General features: G+C 44.8%; 1 protein-coding gene across 10 annotated transcripts in view; it reads left to right on the forward strand.

Moving 5' to 3' along the window:
* The window catches only part of LOC137368969 (solute carrier family 22 member 4-like), a 213,976-nt gene that overhangs the window by 166,797 nt on the left and 32,380 nt on the right, over positions 1–14,799 (forward strand). The window lies entirely within an intron of this gene.

Consider the following 14,799-nt stretch of genomic DNA (forward strand, 5'->3'; position numbering starts at 1 on the left):
GTTCTGGGCGCCGCACTTTAGGAAAAGTGTGAAAGCATTGGAGAGAGTACAGAAAAGATTCACGAGAATGGTACCAAAGATGAGGAACTTCAGTTATGAAGATACGTTGGAGAAGCTGGGGCTGTTTTCCTTGGAGAAGAGAAGGCTGAGAGGTGATTTGATAGAGGTATTCAAAATCTTGGAAAGGTCTATGCAGAGTAGATTAGGAGAAACTGTTTCCACTTGTAAAAGGATTAAGAACGAGAGGGCACAGATTTAAAGTAATTGGCAAAAGAAGCAAAAGCATCATGAAGGTTAAATTTTTCATACAGCGAGTGGTTAAGGTCTGGAATGCACTGCCAGAGAGTGCGATGGAGGCTGGTTCAATCAAGGCATTCAAAAGAAAATAAGACCTGTTTTCTGAAAAGGAGGAATGTGCGGGGTTACGGGGAGAAGGCAGGGGTGTGGTACTGGGTGAATTGCTCATTTGGAGACCCAGTGCAGACACGATGGGCTGAATGGCCTCCTTCTATGCTGTAACAATTCTGAGAGTTAATCTCCTGTTTTAAACCTACAAAAAACCCTGTCACTGTCCGTTAATTTGCAACAAAATCCTTCAGGGGCTAACTCATTTGAAATAAAACATGATTGCGGTCAGTTGGGACCACTCCCACCCCTTACCACCTGTCTGCAACAATTTCTCTATTTCAATGAATTTTTCTGTTCACTTTTTCACACTTCTCTCTCAATACCACTGCTGAGGTAACCACAAGGAGATGTATGCAAGTATACCAAGGTGCATTTCCAAAATTAATGTTGATTCAGCATATAATCATAAAATTATGGCACAGGAAGAGACCATTCAACCCATCACATCAGTGCAGGTGCTTGCTTTTCAACTGATGCAATCTACTCTAATCTCATTTCCCTGCCTTTTTTCTTTTTTCTTCAAATGCTTATCTGATTCCTTTTAAATTATGTTATAAATCTCTTCTTCCATAATCACTTTCTGCAAAGGTCATGTTCCAGCTATTCTCTTTGTAAATATATTTATTTGAACTTCATTCTTCATTCTTTGAGTGATAGCCCTCCATACATGCTTTCCTAGAGTAATAGTTATTATGGCAAAGAAGGAGGCTATTCGGCCTATCAAGTCCATGCTGCTCTCTGCAGCACAATCCAGCCAGTCCCATTCCCCCACTTTATCCCTGTAGCCCTGCAAGTTTATTTCCAACAAGTGTCCGTCCATTTCCTTTTGAAATCATTGATCATCTCCGCTTCCGAGGAGCCAGCAAGTTCCAAATTATTACCACTCATTGCATGAAAAAGTTCTTCCTCATATCCCTCCTATAACTCTTGCCCAAATCCTTAAATCTATGTCCCTCGTCCTTGTACCATCAGTTAATCACTACTTCTTTCTGCTGTGACATTCTGTTAACAGGTTTACCATTTAGCATACACTTCCATTGTGTTGCAGTACTTTGGAATTTGTGCAATAGTTTTTTTTATTCGTTTCTGGGATGTGGGCATCACTGGCAGCATTTATTGCTCATCCCTAATTGCCCTTGAACTGAGTGGCTTGCTAGGCCATTGGACCATTTCAGAGGGCATTTAAGAGACAACCACATTGCTGTGGGTCTGGAGTCACATATAGCCCAGACCAGATGAGGATGGTAGACTTCATTCCATAAAGAACATTAGTGAACCAGATGGATTTTTACAACAATCAACAATGGTTTCATGGTCACCATTAGACTAATTCCAGATTTATTAATTGAATTCAAATTTCATCATCTCTTTGGTGGGATTCAAACTCATGTCCCCAGACCACTAGCCTGGGCCTCTGGATTAATAGTCCAGTGACATTTCCACTACGCCACCACCAATGATTGCAAATTGACACAAAGTCAAAATCTACATCAAAGTGTCTGTGGGCCCATAACTTTCTTCTTGCACCATTTTCTTATGCCATGTGAAGATTATTGCTAGCACTTGCTCTAAAAGAAAGAATGCACAAAAAGCTAGTCATAACTGCAGGATGTTCTGGCGCACTGCACAGGCGACAAAGTACTTTTGAAGTGTAGTCCCTGCAGTAAAAGAGTAATACACTGCAAATAATCTGCACATAGAAATTCCCACAAAGAGCAATTAGAAAAATAACCATATCATCTGTTTCAGTTCTGTTGTTTGATGGATAAGTGGTAACTAGGACACTGGAGAACTTCCTCTGCGCTTCAAAAAGAACCATGGGCTATTTGACTTCGACCCAAGAGAGCAGGCAGGACTTTGGTTAAATGTGTCATCTGAAAGGTGCCACATTCGAGAGTATTGCACTGCAGTATCAGCATAGATTATGTGCTCAAGTCTCTGGAGTAGGGCTTGAACACATAACCTTCTGACTCAAAGACAAGAGGGAAATTAAATAAAATCAGAAAGGATTCATAGCAGGTGGACAATTTGATGATGCACATTTTCCACCTTTACCAAAAGTTAAAATCAGTTTTAAGAATGCTGCCATTGAACCATGGTTGACGAGGTTGTCTAAGAAAAGGAATGAAACCACATGGACCACATGGCATTGACCTAGGCACTGGAAATGACAATGGCAAACCCAGCCCTGTCAACCCTGCAAAGTCCTTCTTAGTAATATCTGGGGGCTTGTACCAAAATTGGGAAAGCTGTCCACAGATTATCAAACAACTGCCTGACATAGTCACACTCACAGACTCGTACCTTACAGATAATATCCCTGACACCACCATCCATGGTTATGTCGTGACCCACCAGCAGGACAGACCCACCAGAGGTGGCCGAACAGTGGTATATAGTTGGGAGGGAGTTGCTCTGGGAGTGCTCAACATTGACTCCGAACCCCAAGAGGTTTCATGGCATCAGGTCAAACACGAGCAAGGAAAATTCCTGCTAATTACCACCCACCACCACCACCTCCACCCACCCCCACACCCCCCCCCCCCCCACCCTTGGCTGATGAATTAGTGCTTCTCAATGTAGAACCGCAGTTGGAAAAAGCATTGAGGGTAGCAAGGGCACAGAATGTAGTCTGGGTGGGGGACTTCAATGTCCATCACCAAGAGTGGCTCGGTAGCACCACTACTGACAGAGCTGGCTGAGTCCTAAAGCTGCTGGGCTGGGTCTATGACAGGTAGCGAGAGAACCAACAAGAGAGACAAACCTACTAGATCTCGTTCTCACCAATCTACCTGTCGCAATGCATCTGTCCATGACAATGTTGGCAGGAGTGACCACCGCAGTCTTTGTCGAGACGAAGTCCTGTCTTCATATTGAGGATACCCACCATCGTGTTGTGTCGCACTGTGCTAAATGGGATAGAATTTGAACAGATCTAGCAACTCAAAACTGGGCATCCATGAGGCGCTGTGGGCCATCAGCAGCAGCAGAATTGTATTCAGCCACAATCTGTAACCTCATGGTCCTGAATACCCCCCGCTCTACCATTACCATCAAGCGGGCAAACAAATAAAACCAAAAAGTGCTGGAAATACTCAGCAGGTCTGGCAGCATTCCACAGTTGCTGCCAGACCTGCTGAGTATTTCCAATACTTTTTGGCTTTATTTCAGATTTCCAGCATCTGCAGTATTTTGCTTTTATATTGAGCTGGGCAACCAACCCTGGTTCAATGAAGAGTGCTGGAGGGCCTGCCAGGAGCAGCACCAGGCATACTTAAAAATGGGGTATCAGCCTGGTGAAGCCACAGCACAGGACTACTTGCATGTCATCAGCATAAGCAGCATGCGATAGACAGGGCTAAGCGATGTCACAACCAACGGATCAGATCTAAGCTTTGCAATCCTGCCACATCCAGTCGTGAATGGTGGTGTACAGTTAAACAACTAACAGGAGGAGGAGGCTCCACAAATATCCCCATCCTCAACAATGTGGGAGCCCAGCATATCAGTGCATAAGACAAGGCTGAAGCATTTGCATCCAGCATCAGCCAGAAGTGTCGAGTGGATGATCCATCTCAGCCTCCTCCTGAGGTCTCCTGCATCACCGATTCATGTCACGTGATATCAGGAAATGGCTGAAGGTGCACTGGATACTGCAAAGGCTATGGGCCCTGACAACATTCTGGCAATAGTACTGAAGACCGGTGCTCCATAACTAGCTGCGCCCCTAGCCAAGCTGCTTCAGCTGGCATCTACCTGGCAACGTGGTATCTCCTGTGCACAAAAAGTAAGACAAATCCAATCCGGCCAAATACCGCCCTATCAGTCTACTCTCAATCATCAGCAGCGTGTTGGAAGGGGTCATCGACAGTGCTATCAAGCGGCACCTGCTCAGCAATAACTTGCTCAATGATGCTCAGTTTGGGTTCTGCTTGGTCCACTCAGCTTCTGACCTCATTCCAGCCTTGGACCAAACATGGACAAAAGAACTGAACTCAAGAGGTGAGGTGAGCCCTTAACATCAGGCAGCATTTAGAAAAACTGGAGTCAATGGGAATCAGGGGGAAAACTCTCCGCTGGTTGGAATCGTACCTAGCACAAAGGAAGATGGTTGCAGTTGTTGGGGGTCAATCATCTCAGCCTCAGGACATCCCTGCAGGAGTTCCTCAGGGTAGTGTCCTAGGCCCAGTCATCTTCAGCTGCTTCATCATTGACCTTCCCTCCATCATAAGGTCAGAAGTGGGGCTGTTCGCTGATGATTGCATAATGTTCAACACGATTTGCGACTCCTCAGATACTGAAGCAGTCCATGTCCCGATACAGCAACACCTGGACAACATCCAGGCTTGGGCTGATAAGCAGCAAGTAACATCCGCGCGACACAAGTGCCATGCAATGACCATCTCAAATGAGAGAGAATCTAACCATCTCCCGTTGACATTCAATTACATTACCATTGCTGAATCCCCCACTATCAACATCCTGGGGGCTTACCAATGACCAGAAACTGAACTGGACCAACCATATAAATGCTGTGGCTACAAACGCAGGTTAGAGGCTGGGAATTCAGCAGTGAGTACCTAACCCCCATCTCCCCAGTGCCTGTCCATCACCGACAAGGCACAAGTCAGGAGTGTGATGGAATACTCTCCACTTGCCTGGATGGGTGCAGCTCCAACAACACTCAAGAAGCTCGACACCATCCAGAACAAAGCAGCCTGCTTGATTGGCACACCATCCACAAACATTCACTCCCTCCACCACCGACGCACAGTGGCAGCAGTGTGTACCATATACAAGATGCCCTGCAGCAACACACCAAGGCTCCTTAGACAGCACCTTTCAAACCTGTGACATCTACCACAATAACATATTGGAATAACATATATTTTATTTGTGGACTTTTCCCCCAGCCTGGTATCCTTTACCAAGACATTCATTATGATGAGGCATTTTCCAGGCGCAGAATAGTTTTTCTATCTACCAAAAATTAAGATATCAAAGGTTGCAAAGCAGAAGAGAAAGGGGTGGAGACTAGTGGTGCTCGCCCTGTGCCCCATTAGGCTACATGCATACTTCCTCAGATTCCCATCAGAAAGCAGGAACAAGCATTGCAATCAAATGCAAGTGTGAAAGTGATGTCAACACATGTTCTGCCACACTTCCCTAGGCCACTATTTGGCAGAAATTCAAATAGAGCTGCATTGAAAGTTAGTGGTCTTACTGTTCATGCTGCTCAGATCGGAGAGTTTGGGAGGGTCAGACAGCAAGCACATAGGTAGTCCAAAATATGTGCATGATCTTTAAAGAGGGCCAGTGGCGCAGCCGTCTGTAGGTGGAGGTCTTCTTGCTGCTGTTTCTGTACAAGGCACCAAGGCTCCTTAGACAGTACCTTCCAAACCCGCGACCTCTACCACAAGGGCAGCAGATGCATGGGAACACCTGCAAGTTCCCCTCCAAGCCACACACCATCCTGACTTGGAACTATATCACTGTTCCTTCACTGTCGCTGGGTCAAAATCCTGGAACTCCCTAGCTCCCCCACATGGACTGCAGCAGTTCAAGAAGGCAGTTCACCACCACCTTCTCAAGGACAATTAAGGATGGGCAATAAATATCATTGGGCACATGACCTAAACCCAGAAATACAAGCAGTTTTGGGTGGAAAGAATAAGCATATTTAAGTACAATAACATGCCATACAGTAAGAACAAAGATCAGTATAGCACAGGATCAGGCCATTCAGCCCTCCAAGCCTGCGCCGATCTTGATGCCTGTCTAAACTAAAACCTTCTACACTTCCGGGGATCGTATCCCTCCATTCCCATCCTATTCATGTATTTGTCAAGATGCCTCTTAAACGTCGCTATCATACCTGCTTCCACCACCTTCCCCGGCAGCAAGTTCCAGGCACTCACCACCCTCTGTGTAAAGAACTTGCCTCGCACATCCCCTCTAAACTTTGCCCCTCTCACCTTTAACCTATGTCCCCTAGTAACTGACTCTTCCACCCTGGGAAAAAGCTTCTGACTATCCACTCTGTCCATGCCGCTCATAACTTTGTAAACCTCTATCATGTCGCCCCTCCACCTCCGTCGTTCCAGTGAAAACAATCCGAGTTTATCCAACCTCTCCTCATAGCTAATGCCCTCCAGACCAGGGAACATCCTGGTAAACCTCTTCTGTACCCTCTCCAAAGTCTCCACGTCCTTCTGGTAGTGTGGCGACCAGAATTGCACACAATATTCCAAGTGTGGCCTAACTAAAGTTCTGTACAGCTGCAGCATGACTTGCCAATTTCTATACTCTATGCCCCGACCGATGAAGGTAAGCATGCCGTATGCCTTCTTGACTACCTTATCCACCTGCGTTGCCACTTTCAGTGACCTGTGGACCTGTACACCCAGATCTCTCTGCCTGTCAATACTCCTAAGAGTTCTGCCATTTACTGTATACTTCCCACCAGCATTAGACCTTCCAAAATGCATTACCTCACATTTGTCCGGATTAAACTCCATATGCCATTTCTCCACCCAAGTCGCCAACCGATCTATATCCTGCTGTATCCTCTGACAATCCTTATCACTATCCGCAACTCCACCAACCTTTGTGTTGTCTGCAAACTTACCAATCAGACCAGCTACATTTTCCTCCAAATCACTTATATGTCCTACAAAGACCAAAGGTCCCAGCACAGATCCCTGCGGAACACCACTAGTCACATCCCTCCATTCAGAAAAGCACCCTTCCACTGCTACCCTCTGTCTTCTATGACTGAGCCAGTTCTGTATCCATCTTGCCAGCTCACCTCTGATCCCGTAAATTCAGTAAATTTGCTGATTCAGTAAATTCATAAACAAAATGGTGTATCCACAGTGTCTTATTCCTATAATCGTAATACCCTTTGGAATACAATATTGCTGTTGAAAAATCAATCTCTAATAAAATGGCGTTTTATATGGAAATTGGACAGCAAGCTTTGTAACAGACATTAATGCATGTTGATGGCTACCTGTGGTATTGACAAGTGCTATCTATATTAGGGCCATCCTTGTTAGATTATGCTGTTTGTGAATAGCCTGTTAATGCAAATCAATTTTTTCTAGTACTAGGTGATCTTTTTGTCGGATATCTCTCTGTTAGTAATTAACTGCACCTATGTACTTCATGCAGAGTTAAAAGAAATGAATCCCATTCTGCCAGCGTGTAAGTGAAGAAGGTATATTGAGGATGTTATCTTCCTTTGAGCCTAATTTAAACTAAGAAATGAAGCACATAGAAAAAACATATAAACTATTGACAAAAAAACCTCAATTTTTGTCACACAAAGGGCTGAATTTACAGGTCCCGCCAGGGACATGCTGGTTTCCCAACACAGTTTCCAGCACCAGCCAGTTTCACCAGGGCGTGGGAAGGGCAGGCCCACGATTCCATCTGATTCATAATGAAAACCAATTAAGATTTTTAAAGAGCTCATTCAGAGCTTGTTAAGGGGATGTTGAGATTTTCACTGGGGCTATTTCCAACATTCTCTCCTCTGTGGGTGTTATGATTTGAAGATCGGGGACCGCTCCATCTATCTGGGCCCTCTCTCAGGCATTATGGATCTGTTTCTCCTGCAAGGCCAAAAGAGAATGAGATAATTTTTATAATAACTTTCCTCAATGCCAATTTGTGTGGCGAGAATGGCAGCATATTGCTGTACTATACCATAGAAAATTCCAGAGACTACCACAAGGAGGATGAAAAATGCATAGAAATAGACCCCGAGCTTGCTGAGGGGGGAGAGCTCTTGCTTTGCTCATACCCACAATATATAAAGGTTGATAGTCTTCCAGCATGGAAATCTTGATGACAAGATCTCCTTAGCTGCTGCCTTGTATGAAAAAGGTCTGCTGATGACTGAATATCCGCTACTGCCTAAGAGGGACTGATCTTATACTAGGAGCTGGACCTTATAAAAGAGTTTCATATCCAGATATAGTCTATGACAAGTTAGCATTGAAATGTTCATTGTACAAACTACACTAATAATAATGAATATTCCTATTCATTAGAATGAGCATGTAACATTGGATACCAGTCCTAAGCAGCACTGTGACTCTCAGCCATTTTGCGGCATATACTCCTCATGTTCAGCAGCAGCATGCAGCTTCAAGTGCTGTATCTGCTGGAGGCCGAATACCCAGAGGCCTGCCCTGAGGGTTGGAGGGGGTTGCACCCATTGTGGAACTCAGATCTTCTGTGTCAGTCCACAGTAATGGCTGCTCTGTTGTGTTTAAATTGGGCCTGCACTTGAGTAGTCCCGCCTCCATTCCCATCCCCGTGGCCACTAATTGGCCACTAATACCATCTCCATGGCAATTAAGTCGGCACCCTCAAGAAATTCAGGGCCAATAATTGTTTCTCCCTGTGGACGGGTTTGGGACTTGGAAACGATCCCGATTTCTGTTTCCCGCCCCTGTAGTCCAGTGATTCTCCACCAGAAATATGATTGCAAAATTAGGTGGAAGATGCTCAAAACGCTGCAGTACCACCAGTGGTGAAGAGGATGACCAGAAGAACAATAAAAACTGGTTTGTATAAATAACCACTGAACCTCTAGAAAGGACGCATGTTAACTAACTACCAGGGAACTAACGAACTTTGCAGAGTACTCAAAATATTTCATTATATTAAATGGGCGCGTATCCATTGTCTCTCGAGATAAGGAGGCCCAAAAGAATTAAATGGGCAGCCATGTCAAAAGTAACTTCTGCGAATGAGTCTGATGGAAATGTTAAAGAATCAAAAATGCTAACAATGGCAGAAGGGGAAGTTCCACAAGTCTCCGATGAAAGCTGCAAAAGGTTTAGTTTAGTTTAGAGATACAGCACTGTCATTTGTTATGTGAACATTATACAAGTAACTGTAATATAGAGATTAGTAAACGTATCATGTTTTGTATATTAAACAATATTCTGCAACATTGAGTAAGACAGTTTTCCGTTTTGCACCATGTGAATTTGCTGTAAAAAGTTGTTTCCTTGTAAAAGGAGTTCTAAGATGAACTGGCAGGCCTCGACGTTTCGGGCAGCGTACTATTCCCGTCGTCTGGAGAAATGAGTACGCTGCCCAAAATGGCGAGGCCTGCAGTTCTTCTTAAAATTCCTTTTTCAAAAAAAAAACTGCTGTTTTCAGAGCAAATTCACATCATGTAAAGCGTAAAATCATCTTACTCAACGTCACCGGTCTCACTGTGAAACATTTCAAACAACTTCTAATATTCTACAGTATCACGTCACGTTTTCAAATGCAATGAATTCAGTATAGATAAAATTATTTCACTCAATGCAAATTATTATTTAGTGTTAAGTAACGTAATTGTAATGGTGCAAATGTAAAGTTTCTGAAGGTAAAATGATATACCTCTTCATTTTTTTCACACTGCTGATCCATCTGGAGCTTCTCACTCAGTGACTCGTCAGAAATCTTCAGCAACATCTGTAACAGTTGCATCTCCCACCTCCAGCAACATCTGCACTGCCCATAACTGAAACTGCACATGCCTGCCCTTTACACTTTTCTGTTTCAGTACCAGTTGAGAAACTCTAATTTGAGTACTACAGGAATCTCAAACTGTAATCGCATGAACATAAGAATATGCTTTCAGATAGTAGTTGGCAAGCCTTCAAAGTGACAAGTTTAAAAGGATGAACAGGAAATGCACCAAGTAGTGGAGCATTTGCACAAAGGCTTAGATCAAGGCTTAGAGAATATTTCCCGAAGGATGCGTTGCTGGTTACTATGGTACTTGCTGCGCCATTCTCTTTGGCCCATGTAGAGAGCAGCACAGGTGTGGAAATTCCCCTGTGCTATTTTTAGCAGATTTGTAACCCATTAATGACTTTTTTAAAGGAGTACACAGAGAAACATGACATCAGTGCACAGAAGAATTCCGACCCCTGGTGTCAGGCCTGGTGAAGATCAGGCAGATTTCAGAGAGAGACTACAATCAGGTATAAGGGAAAGATTTGTGTGAAAGATTTCCAGCTGCTGAGGTTGTTTCTATTGCTGTGATTTGGTCACATGGCACCCAGAAAATTCATCTGTAGCAACATTAACAACAAGAAATTGCATTTATATAGCACCTTTCGCATAGTAAAACATCACAAGGCACTTCACAGGAGCATTATCAAACACAATTTGACACTGAGCCACACAAGGAGATATTAGGACAGGTAACGTGGTAAATTTTAAGGAGCTAGAGAGGAGCAAGGCTGTGGAGGGATTTGTAAACCAGGATATGAATTTTAAAATTGAGGCTTTGCTGGAACAGGAGCCAATGGAGGTCAGCGAGCACAAGGGGTGATGGATGAACGGGAGTTGGTGCAAGTTAGGGCAGCAGAGTTTTGGATGATGCAAGATAGGAGGCCTGCCTGGAGATCATTGGAATAGTTGGGTCTAGAGGTAACAAAGGCATGGATGTTGCTTTCGCCATCAAATGTGCTGAGGCAGGAACGAAGACAGACAATGTTACAAAGGTAGAAGTAGGCATTCTTAGTGATGGAGCAGATATGGGGTCGGAAGCTCATAGAATCATAGAACGGTTACAGCACAGAAGGAGGCCATTCGGCCTGTCGTGTCCATGCCACCTCTCTGCAAGAACATCCCACCTAATCCCACTCCTCTGCCTTTTCCCTGTAGTCCTGTATCTTCAGATAATTATCCAATTCTCTTTTGAAGGCCTTTCAGACCCTAACCACTTGCTGCCTAAAAAAAAGTTTTTCCTCATGTCGCTGTTGTTTCTTTAGCCAATCACCTTAAATCTGTGTCCTCCGGTTCTGGATCCTTCAGCCAATGGGAACAGTTTCTCCCTATCTACTCTGTCCAGACCTATCATGATTTTGAACACCTCTATCAAATTTCCTCTTAATCTTTTCTTCTCCAAGGAGAACAGACCCAGCTTCGCCAATCTATCCATGTAACTGAAGTTCCTCATCCCTAGAACCATTCTCATGAATCTTTTTTGCACTCTCTCTAATGCCCTCACATCCTTCTTAACGTGTGATGCCCAGAACGGGACACAATACTCCAGTTGAGGTTGAACCAGTGTTTTATACAGATTGATTGTAACTTCCTTGTTTTTGTACTCTATCTCCTATTTATAAAACCTAGGATCCCATATGCTTTATGAACCACTTTCTCAACCTGCCCTGCAACCTTCAATGATTTGTGCACATACACCCCCAGGACCCTCTGCTTCATTAGAATTGTACCCTTTATTTTATCTCCTCATTCTTCCTACAATAATGAATCACTCACACTTCTGTGCATTAAATTTCATCTCACGAATTGGTCCCACTTGAAATGCACTTGAACGCAATTTTCACATCCAAGCTTAGTGACCATATAGATTACTCAACATATTTTTGTGAGAACTTCCTTTTAATATTTAACTAAGGGGATAATTAATATAAATCAAAGTGCACATAATTTACCACCATTTGTAAAATGATCACCCTGTACCGAAAGCCCATCTGTCTGCAGTAGGTATAAGGAGAAGCTGAGTCGCAAAGGAGCTTTTAAAAGATCAGCTTGATGAGTAGATCACCTGCCCTTTGCAGACCCTTCCAAGGCTTTGAGCTCATCAGTACAAAAGAAATGCAAATTAGATGGGTTCAATAATGTCTGAGCAAGCTGCTCTGCCAGATTTTAGCCCAGTGGTGAAGAGAAAAATCTACTTTGAATCAATATTTAAATTTTTTTTCTGGTGGCTTTTTATTGCTATTCTCTCAATGGATTTTTCTGCGACTTTTCTTTTTTTTTGGCTATTGCTTTTTTGCATCCTTTCAAGGAACAACTCGCTTCTTTTAAAATCCATGCTAGTGAGAACTAAAAGGAGCTAAGTTGGCCCACAAATTTGAGGTAATGGAACATAGGCTAATATGTTTTTCTTATACACAAGGAAGAATTTTAATTTAGATAAAGTACATGTGAAATAATTGTCACTCCATGCGTCAGATTTTGATCTGGACCCAGACTCAACACTACTTGACTAACAGGTGTCCAAACCGAAAGGCCGAAGGACCGTTGGGAATCACGGCGTGAGCTGCCAGTACTCCTCATACCTCCATAGGTAGCTTGGTCGAGCTATGTTGTCAATGTTGGACCATCTGCCATGCTGAAAGTGGCCCTCAGCTAAGTCCCAGGTGAAAGGATTGGAGCGTGTTATGGGGTGTGGGACCGGGTAATCGTCACTCCTGTGGATTTGGATGGGCACTCCTGTTTCTCTTGGATCCACAAGACGTTTTATAAAGTGAAAATTTGTTTTCAATGTAATTTTTGTTGGTGGAAGTAAGGCTGTTGTAGAATCGTGAGTGGGCCAGGCAACTCCTGCGCCGCTCATTGGGCCAGGAAATCCCTGCCCTGTTCATGGGGCCAGGCAACTCCTGCCCAGTTCATTGGGCCAGGAAATCCCTGCCCTGTTCATGGGGCCAGGCAACTCCTGCCCTGTTCATTGGGCCAGGAAATCCCTGCCCTGTTCATGGGGCCAGGCAACTCCTCTCCTGTTCATGGGGCCAGGCAACTCCTGCCCTGTTCATTGGGCCAGGAAATCCCTGCCCTGTTCATGGGGCCTGGCAATTCCTGCCCTGTTCATGGGGCCAGGCAATTCCTGCCCTGTTCATGGGGCCAGGCAATTCCTGCCCTGTTCATTGGGCCAGGCAACTCCTGCCCTGTTCATTAAGCCAGGCAACTCCTGCGCCGCTCATTGGGCCAGGAAACCCCTGCCCTGTTCATTGGGCCAGGCAACTCCTGCCCTGTTCATTGGGCCAGGCAACTCCTGCCCTGTTCATTGGGCCAGGCAACTCCTGCCCTGTTCATTGGGCCAGGCAACTCCTGCCCTGTTCATTGGGCCAGGCAACTCCTGCCCTGTTCATTGGGCCAGGCAACTCCTGCCCTGTTCATTGGGCCAGGAAACCCCTGCCCTGTTCATTGGGACAGGAAACTCCTGCCCAGTTCATTGGGCCAGGAAATCCCTGCCCTGCTCATGGGACCAGGCAACTCCTGCCCTGTTCATTGGGCCAGGCAACTCCTGCCCTGTTCATTGGGCCAGGCAACTCCTGCCCTGTTCATTGGGCCAGGCAACTCCTGCCCTGTTCATTGGGCCAGGAAACCCCTGCCCTGTTCATTGGGCCAGGAAACTCCTGCCCAGTTCATTGGGCCAGGCAACTCCTGCCCTGTTCATTGGTGACTAATTTCTGGATGGGTCCTTTAACAGACTTTAGGTTCCTAATTTACATAGTTAAAGGCAGCAGTGCCTGTTTTAAGCATTCGCCTGGGAAGCCTAAACAAAAGGCTGCATAAATTTAGCAGTGGGACCAAAGTCTGCAAAATTGGGCACAGGGTCATTACCTTTTGTGCCCATTTTACACTCAAAAAATAGGCACAATGCATCACATCATTAATGCCTTTTAGGAAAGTAAATCTACCATCTTTACATGGTCTGGCCTAAATGTGACTCCAGACCTCAACAATGTGGTTGACTCTTAACTGTCCTCTCAAATGCCTGAGCAAGCCACGAAATGGTCTGAAACAAAAAGAATAAACCTGGAACACCTGGCATTGACCTAGGCACTGGACAAAGGCACACCCAGTCAATCAACCCTCACAAGCAAAGTCCTCCTCACTAATATCTGGAAACTTGCGCCAAAATTTGAAGAGCTGTTCCACCAACTAGTCAAGCAACTGCCTTACATAGTCATACTACGGGCTGCAAAAATTGGACACAGTCCGAAAACAAGTGGGTTATCACAATGCATAATTAAACTGTACCCATTTTTTTCTGATGCAGGCAGCATTCTGCCTGCTGATTAGCATTGGCCGCACACAACTATCATGCAAAGCACACTGCTGAGGTGTGCAGCCACTCAGCAGGGGGGCCTGAGCTTATACAACACTAGCACCATTTAAAGCTAGCCTGCACAACTTAAAGCAGCCTACATCTCTTAAAGGGGACATGCAATTTGGCTAGAACAGGTGCTAGAACTGGTTGCAGAACAGAGTGTGAACAAGAGCAACACTGAAGCTTTGGTGGAACAGGACAGACAATGTGCTCAAGGCACCAGACAAACTCTGCGAAGGCAGTGGGAGCAGAGAGCCATGGCGGTCAATGCCAGGAGTCTAGCCCTGAGGACTCAGTGCCACAAGAAGTTCAATGACCTCACATGAATGGTCAAAGTCATTGAATTTATCTTCAAATGAGAAATCCCACCAACTGCATCACCAGTCTCACACAATACTCAATGCACCACAACCCCATCACCCACCTAGCAACATTCTCTTTCTACCACAACTCATACCTAATATTCTTGGCTTCACCTCTCCTTCACACACTTAGCACTGCTGCAA

This window comes from Heterodontus francisci, chromosome 4, assembly GCF_036365525.1.
Source record: "Heterodontus francisci isolate sHetFra1 chromosome 4, sHetFra1.hap1, whole genome shotgun sequence".
Classification (NCBI taxonomy): Eukaryota; Metazoa; Chordata; class Chondrichthyes; order Heterodontiformes; family Heterodontidae; genus Heterodontus; species Heterodontus francisci.